The 23228-nt window shown below is 42.7% G+C and overlaps 1 long non-coding RNA gene across 1 annotated transcript in view; it reads left to right on the forward strand.

Annotated features, from left to right (window-relative positions):
- LOC307170117 overlaps positions 1-7715 on the forward strand; it is a 34487-nt gene extending 26772 nt beyond the window's left edge. The window contains exons 4-5 of the long non-coding RNA XR_013823294.1: positions 2830-2915; positions 6828-7715. This is a non-coding gene — a long non-coding RNA (uncharacterized lncRNA). The remainder of the gene's footprint in view (positions 1-2829; positions 2916-6827) is intronic.
- Positions 7716-23228: the final 15513 nt, after the last annotated feature.

Raw genomic sequence — 23228 nt, forward strand, 5'->3', positions numbered from 1 at the left:
GATTTAGCAAATTGGGGGCCCAAGGCGAAGGTATGTATGGGGGCCCCCCCTCCATTCGATCTTTAAAAGAGAACGGAAAAAAAAAAGTACTGAATGAATGGTGGATAGGCAGGTAAAGCTAATCTATAGGGAAGTAAAGGTTAGAGAGGAGAAAAAAAAACCTTCCCCTTTAAACCCTGCATACACTTCTTTACTCCAAAATGAAGATGGAAAGCAGATAACACACAAAGTGTAGCACTACACAAACTAATAGTTACGATGGAACCCAACAGAGAATAAGGTTTCAGATAACACCTGAAAAATCTTGCGTCACAATAAGTATTGTGATTGTCAAAACATTTTAGTAACTAAACAGAAACATATTACAATGTTAACATGGTACAATTTCTGGTAAGCTACGTCTTTTTATTATTGCTTGACACAAATTTCACGATTTCAATTCAATGCTTGTGATTTGATTCAATATTGACTCATTTGGATAAATATTAGGTACACAACATAGGCGTTAATTTTTCTCAAGAAAAAAAACCTCACACAATGCTGTAAACATACAGAGAGCCCTATCAGCTGGTAGTATTATTTAAGGTTAAAAATAACTCAAATTAAACAATGCGTTTTTATTATAACTTTATTTAATGATTTAAGTAAAAATATAGTTAAATATGTAATATAGTACACATATTTAGCAAAATACTCTATAGCTCTTTTTTTATAGCCAACAAACATGCTATAGCCTATATTATGGTCATTATTTGGCTTTTCTGAGGTAAATGTTATGTGACAATAATTGTCATTCAATAATTATTGTTCTCCAGCTGTTTTATTCACCCCTTTCCGCAGTTGAAAAACACTGATTGATTGATATTATGTATGATGAATATACATTTCGGTAAGTTGTACTGTTTCTTTTAACATTGTTCATTCGTGTTTATTTACTATTAGCTAGTAGAGATAATCGGTTCACGTGCCGCTAGGGATCTGTCACGTCTCATTTACAAGTGCCAAAACAGTATTTATAGTAAGTGAGTGAGAGGGGGTAAGAGGGGCGAACTGGGGAGAGGTGAGGTTGCATTTGGCTCTAAGCAAATCCACCTATATCCATGTGTGTGTATATCCACATATATCCATGTGAGTGTGTTAACGTTATCCTCACCTAGCGCCACTTCACAGCTAGCTGCTGCTGCTGCTGCATGTTCAACGCTTTGGACGTTGTTGTTCCTGTCTGTATCCCCAACAGTAATGTTAGTCGTACAAAAGTTTGTAATCTTTGGCAGCATTGCCAAATACTTATCGGCGTCTTTTCGTTTTTTTTTTTTCTTTTATTTGAGCCGCTTGGGTAACTTCGTTTCATGTTCGCGTTTAGACTCATCTTGCTTTGTATCTGTTTGTGTACTTCCCAGTCCTCCTGTCACTGTGTGTTTATCTTTCGCGCCGCGCATGATTACGGACTAGTCCATTTCATTGTGAAAGTAGGGGGTGTATGTGTAGGGATAGTTAACCATGAACTGGACATTTTAACTACTACTTCAACGTTTCAACGTATTTCTTAAGAATATTAATACAATTTACCATGCTTTTGAAGTGTTTATGATGATAAGGGGCTTTTTCTATTTTTTCTTTTTTTTTGAGGTTGGTTGGGGGCCCCCATACTACGACCGCTGGTAGGGGGCCCCAAGCAGCCGCCTACCTATGCCTCTATGTTAAGACCGCCACTGGCGTGCACATGTGTATTACGAGTTCAGTCTATAGGTATGCACGTTTGAATATATGCGCGCAGACGTGTAGTCCTTCCCTACAAATCAACCCTCAACATACTTCTTGTCTGGCCTTTAAATTTATAATACAGAATTTTTATCGCTTCCGTGTGGCCACGCGAACTGGAATTATACCGACAACGCTTTATCTGTAGAGAGTTAAAGGGAAGGGAAGGAGGCCTTCACAGGGGACCCAGCTAACAAAAATAAGTTGTCAGAACGTTTTGCTAACATTCCCATTAGGTTAGGAAAACTTTATTTCGGAATGTTTTTTAAACATTGAAAACGTCCAGTTTTTTTTATGTATTAAGAACGTTTTTTTCTTGGTTAATTTGAACATTAAAGTAACATTCCATTCTATCATTTTGGAAATGTTCTGAAAACGTTATTTTTGAATGTTTTCTGGACGTTCACATCACCCTGAACGGTTGGCTGCATGCGTTTGAACTGTTGTACCTGAAGGAAATCTCAGATTGGCTCAGCCAGGACTCAAACCAGGGACCTTCTTGCTGCAAGGTGATAGTGCTACCCACTGAGCCGCTGTGCTGCCCTGTTTCTATTTACGTTTATATGAATTCATAAAATTTAAGCAATTAATGTCTTACTGCTACAGGTCTGGATTTCAAAGTAACAGGATTTTTAAGTACCAAAACCTGTTGACACATTTGTCCAGAGTGTTCCAGAAAGCACACCCTGTTTATTTTATTTAGTTTATTTTCGTGTGCACGAACTGTGATTGACAGTCAGATCTCACACAGCCCTGCGCTGATTGGACCAGAGGAACCGGAGCAGTGGATTTTTGCAAAACAAATAACAGGCTCCAGGTGGCGGTAGAAGCGCAGGTTTTTTTCTAAAAAATATGTTGTTCTGTCGGAGCATAGTATCAGTTTCAGTGAATATGATAGAAAAATCTTGCTGACTGCAGCTTTAAATATTTTATATACTGACAACAATAAGAAACATGAATAAATGAGTAAAAGAACATATAAAAGTAACCATCACAATAAACTAATGCATATACAATAAACAACACATGAAACAAAGCTTTATTCAAACTACAATCATGTATTTACAGGTGCTGAACCCCAAATCCTACTGCCATCTCAACACAGCGGTTCCCATTCTGCGGCTTTATTCTGATGAATCAGCTGACCGCCAGAGGTGAGCCGTGCCTTCGTGCCTTCGAGGTTGTTGCGTGCTGCACTGTGCTTCACAATCTGAGGCAATAAGGGCCAGTGGAGTGATGGAGGGTCTCATAAGGGCAGGTGGAGTGATGGAGGGACTCATAAGGGCAGGTGGAGTGATGGAGGGTCTCGTAAGGACAGGTGGAGTGATGGAGGGTCTCATAAGGACAGGTGGAGAGATGGAGGGACTCATAAGGGCAGGTGGAGTGATGGAGGGTCTCGTAAGGGCCAGTGGAGTGATGGAGGGTCTCGTAAGGGCAGGTGGAGTGATGGAGGGTCTCATAAGGGCAGGTGGAGTGATGGAGGGTCTCGTAAGGGCAGGTGGAGTGATGGAGGGACTCATAAGGGCAGGTGGAGTGATGGAGGGTCTCGTAAGGGCAGGTGGAGTGATGGAGGGTCTCGTAAGGGCAGGTGGAGTGATGGAGGGACTCATAAGGGCAGGTGGAGTGATGTAGGGTCTCGTAAGGGCCAGTGGAGTGATGGAGGGTCTCATAAGGGCTGGTGGAGTGATGGAGGGACTCATAAGTGCCGGTGGAGTGATGGAGGGACTCATAAGGGCAGGTGGAGTGATGGAGGGTCTCATAAGAGCCGGTGGAGTGATGGAGGGTCTCATAAGGACAGGTGGAGTGATGGAAGGTCTCGTAAGGGCAGGTGGAGTGATGGAGGGTCTCATAAGGACAGGTGGAGTGATGGAGGGACTCATAAGGGCAGGTGGAGTGATGGAGGGTCTCATAAGGGCAGGTGGAGTGATGGAGGGTCTCGTAAGGGCCAGTGGAGTGATGGAGGGTCTCATAAGGGCCGGTGGAGTGATGGAAGGTCTCGTAAGGGCAGGTGGAGTGATGGAGGGTCTCATAAGGACAGGTGGAGTGATGGAGGGACTCATAAGGGCAGGTGGAGTGATGGAGGGTCTCATAAGGGCAGGTGGAGTGATGGAGGGTCTCGTAAGGGCCAGTGGAGTGATGGAGGGTCTCATAAGGGCCGGTGGAGTGATGGAGGTTCTCGTAAGGGAAGGTGGAGTGATGGAGGGTCTCGTAAGGGCCAGTGGAGTGATGGAGGGTCTCGTAAGGGCCGGTGGAGTGATGGAGGGTCTCATAAGGGCCAGTGGAGTAATGGATGGTCTCATAAGGCAGGTGGAGTGATGGAGGGTCTCGTAAGGGCAGGTGGAGTGATGGAGGGTCTCATAAGGGCAGGTGGAGTGATGGAGGGTCTCATAAGGGCCAGTGGAGTAATGGATGGTCTCATAAGGCAGGTGGAGTGATGGAGGGTCTCGTAAGGACAGGTGGAGTGATGGAGGGTCTCATAAGGGCCAGTGGAGTAATGGATGGTCTCATAAGGCAGGTGGAGTGATGGAGGGTCTCGTAAGGACAGGTGGAGTGATGGAGGGTCTCATAAGGGCAGGTGGAGTGATGGAGGGTCTCGTAAGGGCAGGTGGAGTGATGGAGGGTCTCATAAGGGCCAGTGGAGTAATGGATGGTCTCATAAGGCAGGTGGAGTGATGGAGGGTCTCGTAAGGACAGGTGGAGTGATGGAGGGTCTCATAAGAGCCGGTGGAGTGATGGAGGGTCTTGTAAGAGCAGGTGGAGTGATGGAGGGTCTCATAAGGGCAGGTGGAGTGATGGAGGGTCTCATCAGGGCAGGTGGAGTGATGGAGGGTCTCGTAAGAGCAGGTGGAATGATGGAGGGTCTCGTAAGGGCAGGTGGAGTGATGAAGGGTCTCATAAGGGCAGATGGAGTGATGGAGGGTCTCATAAGGGCAGATGGAGTGATGGAGGGTCTCGTAATGGCAGATGGAGTGATGGAGGGTCTCATAAGAGCCGGTGGAGTGATGGAGGGTCTCGTAAGAGCAGGTGGAGTGATGGAGGGTCTCGTAAGGGCAGGTGGAGTGATGAAGGGTCTCATAAGGGCAGATGGAGTGATGGAGGGTCTCGTAAGGGCAGATGGAGTGATGGAGGGTCTCGTAAGGGCAGGTGGAGTGATGGTGGGTCTCGTAAGGGCAGGTGGAGTGATGGAGGGACTCGTAAGGGCAGGTGGAGTGATGGAGGGACTCGTAAAAGCAGGTGGAGTGATGGAGGGTCTCGTAAGGGCAGGTGGAGTGATGGAGGGTCTCGTAAGGGCAGGTGGAGTGATGGTGGGTCTCGTAAGGGCAGGTGGAGTGATGGAGGGTCTCGTAAGGGCTGGTGGAGTGATGGAGGGACTCGTAAGGGCTGGTGGAGTGATGGAGGGTCTCGTAAGGGCAGGTGGAGTGATGGTGGGTCTCGTAAGGGCAGGTGGAGTGATGGAGGGTCTCGTAAGGGCAGGTGGAGTGATGGAGGGTCTCGTAAGGGCTGGTGGAGTGATGGAGGGTCTCGTAAGGGCAGGTGGAGTGATGGTGGGTCTCGTAAGGGCCAGAGGAGTGATGGAGGGTCTCGTAAGGGCCGGTGGAGTGATGGAGGGTCTCATAAGGGCCAGTGGAGAGATGGATGGTCTCGTAAGGACAGGTGGAGTGACGGAGGGTCTCGTAAGGGCAGGTGGAGTGATGGAGGGTCTCGTAAGGGCCAGTGGAGGGATGGATGGTCTCGTAAGGGCAGGTGGAGTGATGGAGGGTCTCGTAACGGCAGGTGGAGTGACGGAGGGTCTCGTAAGAACCGGTGGAGTGATGGAGGGTCTCGTAAGGGCCAGTGGAGGGATGGATGGTCTCGTAAGGGCAGGTGGAGTGATGGAGGGTCTCGTAAGGGCAGGTGGAGTGATGGAGGATCTCGTAAGGGCAGGTGGAGTGATGGAGGGTCTCGTAAGAGCAGGTGGAGTGATGGAGGGACTCATAAGGGCAGGTGGAGTGATGGAGGGTCTCGTAAGGGCCAGTGGAGTGATGGAGGGTCTCGTAAGGGCAGGTGGAGTGATGGAGGGTCTCATAAGGGCAGGTGGAGTGATGGAGGGTCTCGTAAGGGCAGGTGGAGTGACGGAGGGTCTCGTAAGGGCTGGTGGAGTGATGGAGGGTCTCGTAAGGGCTGGTGGAGTGATGGAGGGTCTCGTAAGGGCTGGTGGAGTGATGGAGGGTCTCGTAAGGGCCGCTGGAGTGATGGAGGGTCTCATAAGGGCAGGAGGAGTGACGGAGGGTCTCGTAAGGGCAGGAGGAGTGACGGAGGGTCTCGTAAGGGCAGGTGGAGTGACGGAGGGTCTCGTAAGGGCTGCTGGAGTGACGGAGGGTCTCGTAAGAGCAGGTGGAGTGACGGAGGGTCTCGTAAGGGCAGGTGGAGTGATGGAGGGTCTCGTAAGGGCTGGTGGAGTGATGGAGGGTCTCGTAAGGGCTGGTGGAGTGATGGAGGGTCTCGTAAGGGCAGGTGGAGTGATGGAGGGTCTCGTAAGGGCAGGTGGAGTGATGGAGGGTCTCGTAAGGGCTGGTGGAGTGATGGAGGGTCTCGTAAGGGCTGGTGGAGTGATGGAGGGTCTCGTAAGGGCCGGTGGAGTGATGGAGGGTCTCATAAGGGCTGGTGGAGTGATGGAGGGACTCATAAGTGCCGGTGGAGTGATGGAGGGACTCATAAGTGCCGGTGGAGTGATGGAGGGTCTCATAAGGGCCGGTGGAGTGATGGAGGGTCTCATAAGGGCAGGTGGAGTGATGGAGGGACTCATAAGTGCCGGTGGAGTGATGGAGGGTCTCATAAGGGCCGGTGGAGTGATGGAGGGTCTCATAAGGGCAGGTGGAGTGATGGAGGGTCTTCAGGGATTTTAGATCGTACAAAAATGCACATAATACAATATATACATACATAATACAAAATCAGTCATTTTAACAGCACAATGTCATTTGATTTCTGTATTAAAAGTAACATAAATGACCTTACTTTATATTTTAGTAAAATATCTAAAACCTTTTTTTCACAACAAATGCCGCCATCATCTTTCCTTGCAGGTCCTGCTCCACCACAAAAGATCTGCAGCAAATGCACAGAAATCAAGAATCAGAAAAGTGTTGTAATATCTCTGTTTGAAATTACAATAATTCAAATAAACTACAACTTAATATTTAATCGATTTTGTTATCCATTTCTGTAGTATACTCACTCAAAGCCTTCAGCTTCATGAGCCACTCTCCTCCGGACAAACACACATCTGTTCATCTGACCCTGTAACATCCATCCCTGTGACAAAAAGATTCACATTACCTGATTCATGAGCTCAATAAACCTGTATTGAGTTCACCTGTATTGAGTTCACCTGCCCCCTGATTTATGAACCTGTAACATGAACCTGTGAACTGATTTATGAACCTGTAACCAGACAAGATTCACATTACCTCTGTGATTTATGAGCTCAACACTACATTTACATGTTGAGGTTGTTGCTGATGTGTTAACTCACTTTTTATCCAACATAAATGTTCCTCAATTTATCAACAGTACAAATAGACAAATAAAATATGTAACTTATGTTTAGTTATTTTATAGATTTGTTTATTTACTTTACTTACAGCACATTTGTCTAATGTAAACAGTGTTGACAATAGTGAATTATCCTACATAATAGCACACACTCATCACTCAGATTTATGTTGAGATTTATGTCTATTTCATGTTGTGATGTGCTCTTCTGCAATACTTACTTAAGATTTTCCTTTCAGATGTAAATAGACATTTAAAATAAGCGTCTTTAAGATGTAACGTTGGAGTATATACTCCATATAGTTATGTAAATCCACTGTAGAGATGTATGTGTGCTTACTGGAGCTCCCCTGTTAGCTATACATAATAAAACGTGTAACACTCAGCCTAGATTATAGGTGATGATACACAAAAACTTTACAGTCTTGACCCTTCTTGTGTTTGAATGTTTATCAAAGAAGAACGCTTGGATAACTTCAACTCGGTTTAAACCCCAAGTGTATTTACAATAAGTAGAAGAAAAAAAAAACACAAAGCTGTACCAATATATATATACATACACATCTCATACAAAGAAAAACAAGAAAAAAGTTGTAACCTATATGTAAGAGAGCGGAGGAATTGTCTGTAAATAGTCCTGTATTTTGACATGGTTTAGTGTAAAATTTTTGCCCATCTTTTGGAAAATGCAGTTTTAAAAGTAAAAAATTATAATTTTAGCCACTAGATGGCTATTGTTATGAACTGCTCCGAGACATGAAGGTTGAGGATCCAAATGCAGTTTATTAAAGTAAATCAAAATCGTTATCAGAATCCAGGCAATGGTCATACACAGGCAGGCAATCCAAACATACAGACAAATCCAGAGGGTGAAGCAGGAACGGGAAAACCAGGACACGGGCAGAGATCAAGACCCAGGAACAATGACAACAAAGGAAACGCTCAGAAATGCAGTGGAATAATGTACAAGACTTTGCAGGGAATGATGAGGTGAACAAGGGTTATATGGGGTGAACTAAACAATATAATGAGACACAGGTGAATGATAATCAGGGATGATGAGTCCGGGCAGTGAATTATGGGAAATGTAGTTGTGAGTGAATAATAATAGTCTGATGTAGAGTGCCCTCAGGTGGCTCTCAAGGGCACTCCAGCTGATGACCGTTACAGCTATATAGCTCCACTATATGCTATTTGACTAACTGAAAGACATCTTTTCACAAGTTTTTCCAGTTGGATTCATATCTAAATATTATGAAATCACAAGTATAACAATAAAAATGACTTTTTGTCAAAGTTTAGCATTTTTTTGTACTGAAAAAAATATTTTTTTCAATAATGTTACATTATGATTAGAATCAAACCTGAAAAAGATGTTACACAGAGAAAAGCTGAGTTTTTAGAGTTTATTTCAATCTTCTTTTTTTCATAGAATTGTACAAATTTCTATGCGGGGTCTCCAGAGACTCCAAAGACCATGAGTGTGACTTTTGTTTTCACGCTAACATAAAAACAGATATCATTACAATAAATTATTTATTTATTTTTTAGTTCTAGAAAGTGTTGAGAGCCGTACAAAGTTTCATGCCATTTGGACAAATAGAACATTTTTTTTAAATTTAGCAAATGTCATTTGCGGGTCAAAAAGACCCAGAAGAACGCTCAAGGGTTAAACTGTAGTTATTTTTATCCTAAGATACAATTACACTGCACATAGACTGATTGATAAAAGAAGTCCTTGAAATGTCTTTGCCTTTTTTTCTAGCACATGATATGCAAAAAGTGTAAAGTATAAAAGAAGTTAGTTATGTCAGTGTGGATTCTTTCCATTGTGAAAGTCTTAGAATTGAAGGTTTTACATATGAATGGCTTTATGCTTTATATACATTTTAAGATTTGCTTTGCTTCAATAGGATGAAATGGCTTTTTATACATGATATTTTTTTAAAGGATTAACTCATTTTTACTTTTATCACATAAACAGGACAGACTTTTTTTCTTTTTCTTTGCGATGAAAATCAGGAAAGATGATGTTAAAAAGCTCAGTAATCAACAACATTGATTCAGATAAAAAGAACTAATTTATTGTCCTTTAGACAAGTGGCATTGACTGAGTAAATCTCTAAGAAAACCCAATAAATGCTTCCACACAGATGAGAATCCGAGGTCGTTGTCATGATTGGGAGATTTGGTTTGGCAAGAGCGAGTATCCTTGGCGTCTGTCTGATGGTTCCAGAGCTCTTTCTCGGTGTCAGTTAATCCCACTGGAACTTCACCAATGCCGTGGAGGAGCTGTCAGACGGCTCTGGGATACGGTTTCAAACATATGCAAGTTGAGCATATTTATAAATAAGTCATCTTAAACAAGTTGTTCAGACTTAAATGGTTTGTGGAGTGAGAAGAAATGCCAGCGAGGGCAATCTAAATATATAGCCTTTACTGTGAATGTCCTCTTTAATGTTTTTACAGTTTTTTACAATCACTTTGCTACTATTATCAGGACCTTGATGTCATTTTTCAAAACTCTAGACTCAAAACGGTTATCACTTGTAACACAGGCTGTCTAATGTTCAAAACATTGCATTGTGCATTCACATCTTTAAAGAAATCTTGCACTTGCACAATCATTGGTTCAAAAAATAAATTTACTGTGAAATACTATTGAAACATAACTATAGATCACCCACACACAAGCAACCACCGATAGTTTCACTGTGTCATTGTTTGTACAATCATTAAATATTGTAGAACAAAATAGGTGATACAGGTTTCATTATGGCACTACATGTACAGTAAACACATCTCTGTAAAAGCACTGCAGTAGTAGAGAGAATACGACAGACACAGTGGAATCATTGAACAAAGTTAGTAATATATTGATGCAAAACACTACAGTACAATCACAACATAGGTTTATTTGAATCAAAGCAAAAATAATTAGCTATGAAATAGAAAAGAAAAGACAGTACTGTAAAACATCAAATGCAGTGTTCCTCAACTTGCTTGCTTGTACTGTAAGAAACAAAACAGGAGTTAGGGTTAGGGGAATGAAAAATCCAAGATCTGGGACCCTGAGGCCCCAGAAATGGTTGTGCACTGGCCCACATTCTGCTGACCACTAAAGGTTGCCCCAGGCCAAGAAAAGAAAACGATGCTGTGCCTCAACGTCCCCACAATAGTGTCAACTTGATAATACATAGATATGTATATAACAATAATAGTAGTAATAATAATCCTCATAATGATAATAATAATAATAACACCAAACCGTCTCAATGTATATATATATATATATATATATATATATATATTTTTTTTTTTTTTTTTTTTTTTTTGCTATGCAAATTCACAGTGCCTCCTTTGAGCTGCATTAGACAGTGTGTAATGTACACCTAAATGCAGGGTCAGATGCTGCTTCTGTGCCACGTCAAAGCTGGGTGTTTGTTCATACAGAGTTAATCAGACAACCTAAATAAAGATGCCTTTATTCTCGCTCCTTCACAGGAGGTTTTCTTAACTGCTACGCGTGATGACCTTGTTAGAATTGCTGGCCACTATAAACTTGAGGTGAGTGGTAACCCTTCCAAGGCTGAACTTCAGGATAGGCTTCTTGAAGGTTTGCGAGAACTTGGAGTATTTTTGAAAGTATCTCCGGATGCATCTACATTGCCTGAGGGTAAGCGTTTTCCTATTGAACCTCCACCTAGTAAAGCAGCACTAGAATTAAAACGTTTACAGTTAAGAGAGAAGGAAATTGAATGGGAACGCGAAAAAACTAGATTAGAGGCTGATAGACAGACGGTACGAGAACGGGAGAAGAGAGAACATGAATTTAGATTGAAAGATCTTGAGTTTGCGCAAGCATTACGTATTAAAGAGCTCGAGCTGAAGGCTCGTGAGGCTGGTGTTTCTGTTAGGCAAGATCAATTTGACATAACTCGTAACATTCGCCTTGTTCCACCTTTTAATGAGAGCGAAGTTGATAAGTTTTTTGCACATTTTGAGCGTGTAGCAACAACATTTAAATGGCCCAAAGAAATTTGGACCATGACGTTACAGTGTGTTTTTACTGGGAAAGCGCAGGAAGCTTATTCCTCGTTAAGTCTGGAAGACGCAGCAGATTACGAGAAAGTTAAACATGCTGTTTTGCGCATTTATGCTCTTGTGCCTGAGGCGTATCGACAGAAATTTCGCAATTATCATAAACCTGAAGCTCTTACACATGTCGAGTATGTTAGAGAAAAAGAAATGCTATTTGATCGCTGGCTTAGCTCGCAAGAAGTGACAACCTTTCAATCTCTTCGTGATTTGATTATTCTTGAAGATTTTAAAAACGGCCTTCCTCAAATAGTCGCTACCCATGTTAGTGAGCATCAGAATCTGACTCCGGCTCGTGCAGCTGTACTTGCGGATGAGTATGTACTCACACACAAGCGTGTTCCTTCTAATTCAAAATTTTCACAAAACGTTTCTAGTCATCCAAATGTGTCCAAGGTTTCTAGAGAAACCGTGCCTGTTTCTGGCCGCTCTTCAGACTGGCGTCCGTCGGGGTCTAACATTACAGCTCCGACCTGCGCGTACTGTAAGAAACGTGGTCATGTTCTGGCAGAGTGTTATTCTCTGAAACGTAAAAATAAGGTAGCGAGTCAACCAGCTTCTGGTAGATCAGAGGTAGGGTTGTGTGTTTCGAACTTGCCTGTGAGTAGGGACGATACTGATAACCACAGTTTTGCGCCTTTTATAATGGATGGCTTTGTCTCTTTGCCCGGTGAACGCTCAAAAATTCCTGTAAAAATTCTGCGTGACACTGGCGCTTCACAGAGCTTTATCGTACAAGATGTGTTGCCTTTTAGTGAGAAGACTTTTACTGGGGATAGTATTCTTGTACGTGGATTTGAAATGGGTTATGTTAATGTCCCTCTGCATGAGATTTCTCTTATGTCTGAATTAGTCACTGGCAAAGTTACCGTGGGCGTACGCCCTTCTCTGCCTGTTGAAAATGTAGCTGTGCTGCTTGGTAACGATTTGTGTGGTGGAAAAGTTTTGCCTTGCCCAATAGTGTCTCATGCATTTCCAAAGTCATGTACCGATGACCTGTCAATTAATTTCCCTGAGGTTTTCACCTCTAGCGTGGTTACTCGTGCGATGGCGAAGAAAGAAAAAAAAAGTGAAATTGAGGATCAACTTGATCTTAGTGATACTTTTATTGCTCGACCTTCACTCTCTAGCGATAGTGATTTGTCTTTGAATTCTGCTTCACTGTCGTTTTCCTCTGATGTTCCTAATTTGTCTATGAGTCGAGAGCAGCTTATCAAGGAACAGAAAATTGACCCATCTCTGTCTTCTCTTCTTTCAGAAGCTATGTCTGAAGAAGACATTGAGTATTCGCCGCACGGCTATTTTTTACGAGATGGTGTCTTAATGCGCAAGTGGAGACCTCTTATGGCCTCAGCGCAAGATGAGTGGAGTTCTCTTTCAAATTGTTGTCCCAATTTCTTTTTGTGATAACGTTCTGAGTATAGCTCATGACCATCACTTCGCGGGTCATCTTGGCGTAAATAAGACTACTGACAGAATTTTACGCCATTTTTTTCTGGCCAGGTATTAAAAAAGATGTCGTGAGATACTGCCGAACATGTCATCTATGTCAGGTCACTGGTAAACCTAACCAGGTGATTCCGCCTGCGCCTTTACAGCCGATTCCGGTTACGTCTGAGCCGTTTGAACACGTTATACTAGACTGTGTTGGCCCATTGCCTCGAACAAAATCTGGGAATCAGTGGTTACTCACCATAATGTGTAGCTTGACTCGTTTTCCAGAGGCCATACCGCTCCGCAAAATCACAGCTCCTGTCATTATTAAAGCCCTGATAGGTTTCTTCTCTGTTTTTGGCCTTCCGAAAACCATTCAGACCGACCGCGGTACTAATTTTGTCCCGTGCGTTTGCGCAAGCTATGCGTCAGCTCGCTGTCCATCATGTTACCTCCAGCCCGTACCGTCCACAGACTCAAGGTGCACTTGAGAGGTTCCATCAAACTTTGAAAAGTATGCTCAAGTGTTTCTGCCTCGAGTTCCAGCGTGATTGGGATGAAGGTGTACCGCTTACTCTCTTTGCTGTACGCGAGGTGGTACAGGAGAGTTTGGGTTTTAGCCCCTCAGAGCTGGTTTTCGGACACACGGTTCGTGGACCTTTAAAGCTGTTGAAAGAGTCGTGGCTCGCCGAACCTAAAGAGTGTTCCAGTTTGACTGATTATGTGTCCAACATGCGTAATAGGCTCAGCCGTGCATGTCAGTTGGCCAGAGACAATTTAGGTCTTTGTCAGAAGAGAATGAAACAGAGGTTTGATCAGAAGGCTGTTTCCCGAAGTTTCAGTCCTGGTGATAAAGTTCTTGTGCTGATTCCGGGAATGGGTTCCGCTTTACATGCTCGTTATAGTGGACCTTATCGCGTTGCTCGCAGAGTGAATGATTTGAATTATGTCATCTCTACTCCAGACCGAAGGAGAAAGACCACACTGTGTCACATTAACCGTTTAAAATTGTACTGTGATCGAGGACAAGATTCAATCTCGGAACTCACCCCGCCTTGCACTTCAACTGTCCGTGAAAATGCTTGCGCAACTAAACCGGCGCTGTCTAAGGCGCGTGGTGCTGAAGTTGTTTCTTCACTGGCGGTTGTGGGACAAGGAGAAAATGCGTCTCTGTCAGTACAACACGGTGCTGTGGCGAGTCCTTACCTTGAAGATGACGGTCGTACTCCATCGATGGAGGTTATTGAAGGAAGAATGAAGAATTCTGAAGTTCTTAATGATTTAGATTTATTTTTGTCTAATTTATCAACATCAGAGCGCAACGATTTAATCTCCTTGATTAAAAAAAATGAGAGTTTGTTTCCTGATGTGCCTCGTCGAACAACGGCAATTGAACATGACATTGATGTGGGGGTTACATGTCCAATTAAACAGCATCCGTATCGTACAAATCCACATAAAAGGTTGTTGTTTCAAAGTGAGGTAAAATTCATGTTGAAAAATGGTATTGCAGAAGCTAGTAATAGCCCATGGAGTTCGCCTTGTTTGCTGGTGCCAAAAAGTGATGGTTCCATGCGTTTTTGCACGGATTTTAGGAGGGTGAATGCTGTTACAAAACCTGATAGTTACCCATTACCACGTATTGACGATTGTGTTGATCGTTTGGGCTCAGCGGTATTTGTCAGTAAAATCGACCTATTAAAGGGTTACTGGCAAGTTCCGCTGACACTCCGTGCCAAAGAGATTTCAGCTTTTGTGACACCCGACCACTTCCTACAGTACACCGCCATGGCCTTCGGCCTTCGGAACGCTCCCGCCACCTTTCAAAGGCTTATCAACGGCGTTCTTGATGGTGTGCCTAATTGCGAGGCCTATTTAGACGATTTGGTCATTTATAGTGCCACCTGGCCTTCGCATATGGCCCATCTTTCTACTGTGTTTCGCAGGCTATCAGAAGCTAATTTAACCATCAATCTAGCTAAATTTGAGTTTGGCCAGGCCACCGTGGTGTATTTGGGTAAAGTGGTTGGCCGTGGGCAGGTGCGTCCTGTCCAGTCAAAGGTTGAGGCGATTTTGAATTATCCTCCTCCAACCACTCGTCGCGAACTCCGCCGTTTTCTGGGCATGGTAGGTTACTACCGGTCATTTTGCAAAAATTTCTCTGCTTTTGCCTCACCCCTTACTGATTTGCTCAGTTCAAAAGTGACCTTCGACTGGACTTCACGGAGCCAGGTGGCTTTCGAGTCCGTTAAAGCATTGCTGACTACTGCGCCTGTGTTGGCTGCTCCTGACTTTTCCCGGCCTTTTTCCCTCGCTGTTGATGCGAGCGACCTTGGAGCGGGGGCTGTTCTTTTGCAGCATGATGAGGAGGGTCTTGAACATCCTGTCTGTTTCTTCTCGCGCAAGTTTAACCGACATCAGCGTGCTTATTCGACCATAGAAAAGGAAGCCCTTGCTCTTGTGCTTGCCTTTCAGCACTTTGAGGTCTATGTCGGAGGTGCCGCATGTCCGGTTGTGGTATACACCGACCACAACCCATTGGTTTTTCTCGATCACATGCGCAATTCTAACCAGCGCTTAATGCGGTGGAGCTTGATTTTGCAAGGGTATAACTTGCAGATTAGGCACATCCGAGGACGCGACAATGTAGTTGCAGATGCATTGTCCCGTGCTTGAAGGAAAATATTGTAAATAAATTGTGCTTAAAAAAAATTGTGTATTGATTGCACCTTAATTTTTTTTTGTTTAGTAGTTTTTTTTTTCTGCTGAACATTAATGGTTTGTATATTTTATATTGTCATTTAATCAACTATTTATTTTCTTTAAGGGTGGAGGTGTTACGTTGCTAAATGGCCACGGTTACCTGCTGCTGAGTGCGGTTATTTCTATCTGTTTTTAATTTCCTATACAGATCACGTGAGGTCCCGCCGGCTGTGATTGTGGGCGGGGCAACTGCTTTAAAGACGCCTAGTCTGGAGACCGTGGGCTCTCTCTCACTTCCCATCCGCTCCTGGTAGCAGACGGAGCACAAGCTCCGACGCGTGCTCGGCCTGCTGCTTCCTTTGCACTTGTTTAGAGCTTGTTTCAATGTTGGTTTCACAAGCACGATCCCGATATGGGATTATTGTTTGTTATTTTTAGTTTATTATATTTATTTACAGCTGGTGGTAACTGGTGATGGGTTTTTGCATATTATTTAGTATAGATTAGTGGAGAGCAGGAGAAAGAGGACCCGGAAGACTCACACAAACTCTGTCTTTTGTTTTGAACGGGAGGTAGGCAAGTTTCATCCGCTTTGAAGAATAGTGTGGGTCAGGGTTTTCTTTTGTTTTTGTTATGTTTATTTTTGCCACCATGCTCTGCGTACGCTAAGGCGAATCACTTAATTAAAATTATTTATTTACACTGTCATCGAATCTCTGTGGTCTTTTATATGTTATGCCGATCCATAATTAATTTGATGGGTTCGTAACAAAATTAAAAAAAGATTTGGAGCAAGGATAGAACCTTGGGGCACACCCCTGATGATCGGGAGAGAGCAGATCGGGAAGATACAAGGTTTTCTAATCTTACACTTTGAACCCGGTGTGAAAGAAAATTTGTGAACCAAACCAGTGAGTGATCAGTGACACCAATGCTGCTGAGTCTGTCAATGAGTATGTTGTGGACCACAGAATCAAAAGCTTTTGCAAGGTCAATGAACATAGCAGCGCAGTGTTGTTTGGTATCTAACGCAGATGTAATATCATTGAGTACTTTAGTGGTAGCTGTAACACAACCATACCCTGATCGGAAGCCAGACTGTGCCCCGGATATGATATCGTAAGTGTTCAGATAATTGATAAGTTGTTTGTTGATAAGTTTCTCCACAATTTTAGACACACAAGGCGGATTGAAATTGGCCTGTAATTGTTTAGATCAGCCTGATTACCGCCCTTATATAGTGGAAGCACCACCGCTTCTTTCCAAGCCGGTGGAATCTCGGATGTATGGATGGAGAGATTAATGAGTGCTGTTAATGGAGCCGCAATGACAGGGGCAGCAATTTTAATAAAAAAGGCCGTGTGGCCTTGTTCCTGATTTGTCTAAATAAAAGAGTGTCTTCAGCAGATTGTGTCTTGCGGGCTTTGCGCCAGGCTGAATTTTTTTGTTGAAGCAGAACAGCTAGGTCACGGTTAACCCATGGGCTGTTGCGGTTTTTTATGCGTATCTTTTTGTATGGCGCATGTTTGTTGATCACTGCAGTAAGAAGGTCTTTAAACAACAACCATGTGTCACTCACAGTGGGAATCAGGCTGACTCTATACCAACTCACATGGGCCAAATCACACAAGAAAGCTTGAGCGTCAAAAAGTTTTAGGATACGCTTAGTAGTGATTATGACAGGCTGTTTGACAAAAAGTTGTTTTCTAACACAGGCAGTGAAACAGTGGTCGCTGAGATCATTGCAAAAAACACCCGGTTGGTACAAGAGTGGGGCGTTAGTGAGCACAACATCTATCAATGTGGCCTTATCACAATTTTTTGTGTTGTCCTCATATAAGTCCTCAAGTAGGCAGGTTTATGATTTGGTGAAGGTTTAGGCAGTCGAACTGTTGTACAACTTTCTCAGGGGGCTTAAGCATGTCCCAGTTTAGATCGCCCAGTAGGATCAACTCAGACCTGGTGAAAGGTACAAGAGCATTGCCTAAGGCCTCTAGAGTACATGCTGGTGCAGATGGAGGGCGATAGCAGCCAGCCACAGATAAAGAAAAGCTGTTTGATAATTTAAGGTTAAGGACAAGAAGATCATACTGTTTGGGTATAGACTTTGCCAGGGCTATACTACATTGAAGATATTCTTTGGTGAAAATTGCCACCCCCCCACCCTTAGATGACCTATCCAGGCGAAACAGGTTGTAACCAGTTAAGGGTAGAGGGACCATGTTTCGGTGATCACTAAGACATCAGGTCTAGAACTCTCAACCCATACTTTAAGCTGGTCCAGTTTAGGTAATATGCTTCTTGTGTTTACATGCAGGAAGCCAAGATTTTTGCGCTTACAAAAGTCTTCAAAACTTAGGTCATTCAAGGCCACATGACCCATGGGAGAAGCAACACCAGAAAGAACATCAGAAGAAGAAGACGGGCCAGGGTGGACATGAACATTACCAGAGATCATAAGCAGTAATATAATCAAGGCCCGACAGAGCACAGCTGAGGCACTATAGTAATGGTGTTTTAACAATACAGTTGAGTGCAGTTTGTTAGGTAAAGCAATAATTCTAATAAGCATTCTCATCATAAAACATGACAGCTGGGGCAACAGAGAATTTGTCAGGCATTTGCCCAAAAGTCCGTAAAATCATTAAGGAGGCAGAGTCTCTATCATGTGAATAGACATGGTCTGCTTTACTACCTAACTGAGCTAGGACTTGTTGTTTGACTACACATGACGTAACGCGAGGCACTGAGAAATATGAGAAAAGTACTGAGAGAATGCAAAATAGTTTGAGTGTATCCATGGTTCAACACCAAAACAGAAAGTCACAAAGTCCGTGAGAGGAGCTTTTTCCAGAGTGGCTTTTTTTCAGAGTGGATCCAGGTGGAACCACACAGCTAGCCAGCTAGGTATCCATATTAGCACTGTGGTGGAAGTAATGCTGCAGATAAAATAATTTAATTAAAACCAGCCGTATCTAAAACAGCAGGCTATATCTTAAAAACCAGCAGTTTAGAACAAAGAAGCACTTTCCTTCATTATAGGGAGAACAAGCCCGTCAAACTCAGCGACACATCTGCACTCGAGCTCCAGTAGATAAGTGTGTGTGTGTGAGGGACTTTCAGAAAAGCCAGTTTTGTGCAGTTTTGTTCTATCGCTGGAAAACAGAACTGAGACTGTGGTGCTTCTCATCTCCAAACTGTGATCATTACGAAACATAATGAGATAAAGGGGCTCAGGTGGAGATGAGAGTCAGTCGATGTGTGAACGGTACTGGTATTGGTATCGGCGCATGCCTAAACAAAGCCTTGTAAAACACTGAGCAGCCAGGGGCTTTGAGCTGGGAATCATCATCCATTACTAAATTAGTGAAGTCCATCTATAAAGCTGTTCTTCAGAGAACAGTGATGTCATCCTCCAGTTCTCATCCAATAGGGTCAGTGCAGTCAGATTAATAATTTGGCTGAATATTCCACTGCATGAAAAGACTCAAATCCGGCAAAATACGGGCATGGTAAACTCCTGTGTAATTTGATGTTTGCCGGATGTATGCGGGAAAAAGCGGATCAGAGTAACATGGACCAGATAAACCCGGAAACCTCACATATGCGGACATATACAGGAATCCGTGAAATTTCACGGACATATACAGCTGAAACACTGCTGGGTGTGAGAGGACTGACAACTGTTAGGTGTGAAGACCTTTCATATGTTAATGACTGACACTAAAGGTGCTGGCTGTTCTCAGAGGGAGGGGTGGCCAGGGAGGACTTCAGGGTTGAGAATTATCTCTGGATTACTATAGGCTAAAGCAAACAAGCTTTTTGTACAGAAAAATAAATAAATTCTTAAGGACCTGAAACACAAAACCGACGTCAAAGAACTAGCAATGACTAAAGCCGACTCTAGGGTTGGCTCACGTCGCCTGTGTCAGGGCCTTAAAACCACTGCATGAAAAAAAGTCTCTTATTCAAATATTTTTTATAAAAACAGGACAAAATAAACACCCAGTCTGAACATATACGTTCAAAACATCTGAATATTTAATGAAATAAACAAAGGAATTTAATTAATGCTGGGAAAAAATTAATCGCATCCAAAATAAAAGTTTGTGTTTGCATAATATATGTGTGTGTACTGTGTATAATTATTCTGTATGTATAAATACACACATATGCATGTATTTATTTAAGAAATATTTACATGTATATACTGTATATACATTTATACATAATTTATATTATATATAAATATAAATAATAAAAAAAAAATAATAATAAAATAAAAAATCTTAAATGTATACATGCATATGTGTGTATTTATATATACAAAATAATTATACACAGTACACGCACATATATTATGCAAACATAAACTTTTATTTTGGATGCGATTAATTTTTTTCCCAGCAATAAATTTAATGGAACAAATAAAGAAAAATGAACCAAACATTTCAGAATATCTCAAATTTTATTGTGAAGTTTTACAAATCCCTGGGTTTTAGGTACTATGAAAGTAGCTCGGCTTTAATCGGTGTTCGTTGCCATGGTATCTTACGCTGCACGGCTAACCTGCTCCGGGACAGGCTATGTTCTGGATTCAAGATCTCAGACTGAAGTTTGACCAATCAGCTGAGAGCAAAGATACATATAGGTGACATAACTTATTCCAAGTGTCTGTTGCAATGGCTTCACCTTTTCTTCCAAATCCGGTGGACATCTCAGCGCAAATTGTTTGACGAGCACTTCGTAGAGAAAGAGTTTTTAGCCAGACAAAATCCCCTTGCCTTAACTGATAGTTACTTGTATGAAAGATACAGATTTTCCGCGGAAGGAATGTCTTATCTTTGCAAACTTCTTGAGCCGCACATAAAGAATTTAACTCGTCGAATTCATGCACTTACTGTACCGCAAATATTGCGTTGCGTTTTTTTTTTTTTTTTTTTTGTGCAAGTGGTACATTCTTGCACGGTGGGTGACGCACAGAAGCAAGGGGAAAACACGGTTTGTCAAACCATTCGTAAGGTGGTCCTCGCTCTGCAGGAGTACATGAATAGTTTAATTAATAGTGTTCCCCGGACATTTATCGACCATGTCCATAAAAGAGGGCTTTTATAAAAGTTAGGGTTAGGGTTAGGGTTAGGTGAGAGAAGATCCAAGATCCAACCTGAGGTATGAATCTGGTTGTGCACTGGCCCTAACACAACTGGCCGCTTCGAACACAAACACAAGGATGGACCAAAATAATGTCCAGAGAGATGTATAAAAATATAAAAGAGGGTTAAATCACCGTGGGTTACGCCAATGAGGGCTTGAAGCAAGAAAGAGTGATGGTAGGTGTCAGCATGAAAGAGAAAGGGGTATAAATACGACTTACCCACGTCTGTATGGACGAAGGGAGACATTTAAAAATTAAACAGACCAACTCAGCACCTGTTTAGGCGGTGAGAAAAATATATTTGGCTCTGCTACATCACCACACACCAAATGATGGAGGCCATTTTGTATTTTACAGTCTGCGTCATTCAGGGGCATTTCGCGACACGTTTCGAGCTCGACCACAGCTCTCATCAGGCGATTTTGAATGACTACTGTCTCTTTTCCCCCTGCTTTATAGCTTTCAAAAGGGGTGTGGCCCCTCTAACTGTCACACAAACACTCTCAGCATAAAATAATGCGTCATAAATCATTTTTCTGCTATCAATCCTTTTGTTTTTAAATTTTTAAATTTTTATAAATCCATACATACACTCACACACATTACCAGGAACAGCCCAGCGCCGTGAAAGAAGTCCAGAGTATCAGGCACTGGCTGAGTTAGGTGAGAGAAGATCCAAGATCCAACCTGAGGTATGAATCTGGTTGGGTTTGGTTTTTCCTTGACCAAAACCTTTAAAAAAAAATTAACAAAAGAAAATGGGACCCTCCTCACTATGGCCAGGGGGTATGTGGGATAGGGAACACTCAAAGATTTTTATTAAGGAACAATATTTTTTTCCTCACTTTTTGGACTGAGTCTGTTTCTTTTTTTGCTCACAACCTCTCCACATTTAGAGAAAATTCGTTCAGAGGGAAAAATTCGTTCGTTCAGAAAAACTGTTTAGCCAGTATAAAAACACGGTACACATTTTTGTGATTTATCCAGTACGCCAGTAGGTCTTCAGATCTTTCCAGCGGTGGATCCGTCATGCAGGAGCGATCAGAATAAAGTTTTGCCACATGTCAGAACAACCTCTCTTCCTAGATGCTTCCATAGTAATGAAAATAAATCGATACGAACAAACTATTGCTTGTCACTGTAGAGGCTACTACGAACAAAACGCAATGTTGTGCATTAAAGTTTTTATGCTTTGAGCGCACTACAATAGGCTTTATGCCCAGCTGCACTACTTCCTGAACTTCAGCCAGCTCCTTTGTTTCCTGCCTGCCATTATTGGACAAACTGATTAATCCAGGTGTGTCTGATTATTGTTGTTGTGACTACTGAGGTCAAGCACACCTGGATTAATCAGTGTGTCCAATAATGGCAGACAGGAAACAAAGGAACTGGCTGAAGTTCAGGAAGTAGTGCAGCTGGACATAAAGCCTATTCAGACTCGAAACGAGGTGGTGCCAGTTGCAGTGGCAGCACCTGACTGGTTCGCGTGTGGCGGTAAGGTGATTAATTCAGAGAATGAAGCTGTTGCTGCTTCGGGCGTCATACGTCACATGATTTTTTTGTACCAAAGCGACCTTCGGAGCAGTGGTTCAAATGGAATTGTAGTTAATAGTTTAAAGCACGTATATCAAAGCTTCAGTGTCAGACTGCCATCACTAACTCTAGGCAGGAGCACGATAACGATTCTGACTAGAACACTATAACAATTTTCACCATTAAACACTCGGTATCAGTTGGCTAATACAAAATAACCACAACAATAATCTGGGGCTGCAGAAAAGGTCCACCTGGCAGTGGAGAGAGAAATGTCTCTGTCTCTGTCTCTCTCCCTCTCTGTGCCTTTTTGATGGCTTTTAAAACTGGTATCCTCCCTGGAGGAGCCAATGAGAGAAGTGCTAGTTGGCTATCAGCAAATGGGTAGCAGGAGTCAGCAATCAGGCAATCAGCTCCCGTTAGAGCAGCAGCACAGAAGAGAGAAAGAAAAAGGAAAAACAAACAGCATTGTTTCGTCAAGAGCAAATGATTATTCACTTAAATTCCTCCATGTAAAGAAATTCCTCAAGAGGGCAGTGCAGTGGGATGGCTGGAACCTGATAAGTTGTGTTTCCAGGGGGGGAAATATAGTGGTGCACCTCTGAGAGCACATGCAGGTGAAAAAGTTTGAAGATCTCTTGATTGACTAACAAGGACTTTCACACATTCAGCTCAAATTCAAACTTGAAGATGCAACTGGTATGAACATTAACTTAAATTATGTTGATGTAAAATATCAACTTTGAAGTTGTAAAAGTCAGTATTGTGTTTCAGCTTATTTGATGGAATTTGCTACAGTACTGATTGATGTACTTTGTATGATTTGTGTTTACCAATTATTTGAGTTTGAAATGTATGTTTTAAGGGGAGACACCCCAGATGAATAGGGAAAATAATTAACTAAAAGATATCAGCATGAAACTTCCCCAGTTGATTACTGACATTAAGACAAATGTTTTTTGTATTGCAAGTTTTTAGAATATTTATGTTTAAATATGCAAATTGGGTA

The sequence above is a fragment of the Squalius cephalus genome (genome assembly GCF_949319135.1).
Source record: "Squalius cephalus genome assembly, chromosome: 13".
Taxonomy (NCBI): domain Eukaryota; kingdom Metazoa; phylum Chordata; class Actinopteri; order Cypriniformes; family Leuciscidae; genus Squalius; species Squalius cephalus.